This window comes from Suricata suricatta, chromosome 14 (assembly GCF_006229205.1).
Source record: "Suricata suricatta isolate VVHF042 chromosome 14, meerkat_22Aug2017_6uvM2_HiC, whole genome shotgun sequence".
NCBI lineage: Eukaryota > Metazoa > Chordata > Mammalia > Carnivora > Herpestidae > Suricata > Suricata suricatta.
In genome coordinates this window covers 1,344,274-1,348,709 of record NC_043713.1, presented here as the reverse complement: position 1 = coordinate 1,348,709, position 4,436 = coordinate 1,344,274, and the positions used below count along the sequence as shown (strand labels likewise).

At 48.2% G+C, this 4,436-nt stretch overlaps 1 long non-coding RNA gene across 1 annotated transcript; it reads left to right on the top strand.

Annotated features, from left to right (window-relative positions):
- The first annotated feature begins 2,750 nt into the window (after positions 1-2,750).
- Positions 2,751-4,112, top strand: LOC115278127. The gene is made up of 2 exons (XR_003902715.1): positions 2,751-3,113; positions 3,677-4,112. It is a non-coding gene; the product is annotated as an uncharacterized LOC115278127 (long non-coding RNA).
- Positions 4,113-4,436: the final 324 nt, after the last annotated feature.

Sequence of the window (4,436 nt, the reverse complement as noted above, 5' to 3'; positions counted from 1 at the left end):
GGCGCAGACCACACCCCCCAGTATGGTTACACTCCGCCTCCACGAGGGAGGAGTCTCCAGAGAAGGCATCTTCCGCATGATCTTTTCTCCCCGATGCATTGATTCAGTCATCATCTCTGCCAGCATCAGCTGGTGGATATTTGTCTTATACTTTTGTTTATAACCCGGTGTCACTTTATTACTCAAATCGCTCCAGCTTTGGGCACCGGGAAGGTCCCGGACGCGTCCTCTGCCTCTTCGACCTGCCCCAGCACCGTGGGCTCTGCTTTCTGACACCCCCACGTCCTCCAGGGTCTGCTCCTGTGTTCCTTCCTGGTTCTGGAATCAGCTGTTTGTCCACGCAGCTCTAGTTCTACGCTTGAGAACGTTACCAGAACCGTATGTGAGAGGCGCCCGAGGGGCTCAGTCGGGTGAGTGCTGGGCTCTTGACTTCAGCTCAGGTCATCATCTCACAGCTGCTGAGATGGAGCCCCGTGGCATCAGGCTCCACCCTGGATGCAGAGCCGCCGTGGGATTCTCTCTCTCTCTCTCTCTCTCTCTCTCTCTCTCTCTCTCTCTCTCTCCGTTCCCTGCATGCACTCGCACGCTCTCACTCTCTCTCCTCTTTCTCTCTCTCAAAATTGACATATAAACTTTAAGAAAAGAAGAAAAATGGAACTGCAGCCTGAGCTCCAAGTGGCCTGGAGGCTCCGGGCCCCTGGGTCACGGTTGCTTCGAGCCGGACTCTGCAGACACGCATGTGCGAGCCCGTGTCTACCGACGGGTCTACGGACATCTCTATCTATGACCATCTGCATCACGTCAGGATAAAGCTGCTCCCACATCTTCCGCTTGTTCTAGACTTTGCTTCAGTCTCCACCACCCACCGGCCTGACTGTCCCGTTCTGGAATGCGCGTCTGGCGGTGTCACAACCGCGAGCCCAGAGCTCCACAGAAGCAAGTCCACCGACGGCAGGAGCTCACGGACACGTTCTTCTGCTTCTGGTTCTGCAGACCCGTGTCTGAACTTAGGTAGGGCAGCGCTTTTCCCCTTCCCTCTTCAGTGAGGTCATTTCACGTAGCTTACTACAGTTTAATTATTTGTGTCCCGTTTTGCATTCCATCTGGGATCCTACAGGATCTCTTAAAATTCTGCTAACGTTCATGTTCACTGTGTGCTGGAGCGTTTGGTGGGTTTACCAATGCACAGGGTCAGACATCCACATTACAGAATCTTAGAGGAGCTTCACTGCCCTAAACCACCCCCCCCGGGCTTCCTCTCGGGGCCTCCCCCTTCCTCCCACCCCCTTGGACGCACCGAGTCCTTTATCATTTTCATAGCTGGGCCTTCCCCAGAATATCCTGTAAATGGATCCTGTGCGACGTCTGCACACTGGTGTCCCTCTCCCAGTCACGTGCACCTACCAGTCACCACGACGTTTTGTGGCTTGCTAGCTCATTCCTCCTATTGCTGCATCGGTTTTCATTGTATGGAGACATCATAGCTGTCTGTCCATTCACCTACTGGAGGGCATCATGATTAACTCCAGTTTTGGGGCGATCGCGAATAAATATTTACATGAAGGCTTCCTTGTGTGGACACAATTTTGGAACAACTGGGTCAACCCTGTAAGTGCAATTACTCGATCACACGGTCAAATTATGCTTAGCTTCATAAGAAATTAATAAGCCGTCTCTCACAGTGGCCACACCACATTGCTTTAGTGCCAGTTGTGAGCGGGACCCCCTGTTGGTCCGTATCTTCACCGGCAAAGGGTGCTGTCCATTTGTTGGTTTGTTTATTGGAGCCATTAACACATGGGTAGTGGTATATCAGTGTCATAATTTGTAAGTTGTGATATCAAATGATGCCCATCTTCTTTTTTGTGAGTTTATTTGCATCTGGTACCTGCTGTTTGAGGTCTTTATTCAGATATGTTGATGACTTTATAAGAGTTAGTATTTTTACCATTGATTTCTTAAAATTCTTTGTATATTTTGGATACAAGCCATTTATCAAATATTTCCTAGATGTGGCTGGTGTTTTGATTCTCTTGACTATGTAGTTCACAAAGCAGAAATTTTCATATTAAAAATTCCAACTTATCTGTGGAGTAAAGCTTTGGAAGAAGTGTAGTGTCTTGGTGTGCAAGATGGTGATGGAAATAGATGGGTGTCCAGTTTCTGAGCACCGTTCGCTAAAAAGACTATCCTGATTTCGCTAAATAGACTGTTTCTGGTCAAACATCAGCTGAATACATCTGTGTGGGCCCTTTCTGGGTTCTCAGCTCCGTTCCGCGGAGCTGTGTGTCTGGTCTCTGATCAAGGCCATTCTGTCTTTATGGCCTCTGCTTTGTCTTAGGTTTGGAGAGAGCTCCCCAACTTTGTTCTTTTATGTTTTATGTTAGCTATTCTAGACCTTTGGTCTTTACATTTTTTTAAATGAAGACTTTATTTTTTAAGGCAGTTTTAGGCTCACAACAAAATTGAGGGGAAGGTCCAGGGATTTCCCATAACTCCCACCCTCTCTCAGGCAGAGACTCCCCCATTTCCAGGCCCCCTTCCAGACAAGGGTTTTTACCACTGACGGACCCACATGGACTCATCATTACCGCCGGAAATCCACAGTCCACGCTAGGGTTCCCTCTCCGCTTGTGCGTTCTGTGGGCTTGGACAAAGCCATGTATTATGACATCATACATGAGTCATACAGTAGTTTCACTGCCCTGAATTCCTCTGTGCTCCCCCATTCACCCCTCCCTCCTCCTAAACCCTGGCAACCACTGATCCTGTCACTGTCTCCGTAGTTTTGCCTTTTCCAGAATATCACGTATTTGAAAGCATACAGCAAGTGGCCTTTTCAAATTGGCCTCTTTCAGTTAGAGAGATACAGTCAGTGACCCCCGTGGATTTTCATGGCTTGAGAGCTCATTCTTTTTACTGCTGCACAACGTTCCGTTGTCTGCATGGATCACAGTTACTGATCTATCACCTACCGAAGGCCATCTCGGTTGCCTCCAAGTTGTAGTAATTACTAATAAAGCTGCTATACATATCCCTGTGCAGTTTTCGTGTGAATATAGTCTCTAACTCCTTTGGATGAAAACCAAAGAGTGAAATGGCTGCATCCTAAGGTAAGAATGTGTTTAATTTTGTAGGAAACAGCCAGCTGTCTTCCGCAGCGGCCGCCGATGCTGCACCTGCACCGGCGGTGAGCGGGAGCTCACTTGACCTTGTCGGCAGGGTGGGCGTGGGCCTTTCTCACAAGCGTGAGGCCGTGTCCAGCGCTGCGTTTGCGCCTCCCTGCCGACACGTGATGCGGGGTACACCTCGCGGTGTAACTGTTTACCTGCCATCCGCGCAGCTTCTCGCCGGTGCTCCCTGTCAAGTTCTCTGGAGCTCTTTTTAATCCAGTCGTTTTCTCACTGTGGAATTGGAGGAGGGTGTTCGTACGTTCAGTGACAGTCTTTTATTGGGTGTGTCTCTTGTGACATCCTCCTGGTATGGTACGCCTTAGCCTCTTGACATTGTCTCTCTCGGGGCGGAGGGGGGGGGGGCGCTTAATTTTCATGAAGTTCAGTTTACCAGTTCTTCCTTTCATGGGTTTTTTATAAAAAGTCACCACCACACCCAAGGTCACCTGAAGTTTCCCCTCTGTGATCGCTAAGTGTTTCATGGTTTTGCGTTTTACATTTAGGTCTTGGATCCCTTCTGAGTTAATCTGTGTGAAGACTGTGAGGTCCGTGTCCGGACTTACGGTGCTGCATGTGGCTGTCCAGTTGTCCCGACACCTAAGCCTTCCCCCACTGACCTTGAGATAGCGTGCGCCCCGCCCTGCCAAGCTCTCTGCCTGCACCTGCCCTGACTCTCCACGCGGCCCCTTGATGTGCGCTGTGCGTCTCCTCTGGGACCCGCGAGGGATAAACTTCTCTGTCTCACTCGCCTCCTGGTCTTCTGTGAACCACAGCTCACCATCTGAAACACCAGGATTCTACTTTAGAAATGTTAATTTAACCAAGTCACAACTGGTACATAAGCATACCTCACCATACACCTTGCTGGTATTATTATTTTGAACAAACTGTTAGGCATTAGAGCAACTGAGAATAAAAAAAGTCAAAGTTTTTATTTTACCTTGTTTCTTTTCTGGTGCTCTTCCTGGCTCTACAGAGATCTCCGTTTCTGACCTGTATTATTTTCCTTCTCTTTAAATAATTTCATTTAACATTTGTGCAAGAAAAATCTGCTGGAAACAAATGCCCTCAATATGGTTTCTCTTGGAGACTTTATTTCTTTATCACTTTTGAAGGATCGTTTCTCAGGGTTCAGAATTCTGAGTAATATTTTTTCTCTATTTTAAATATTTCATTCTACTGTCTCCTTGCTTTTTAAGAAGCCAGACATAACTCTTACGTTGGTTCCTCTACAGGTGAGGCGTGCTTGTCTTCTGGCTGCTT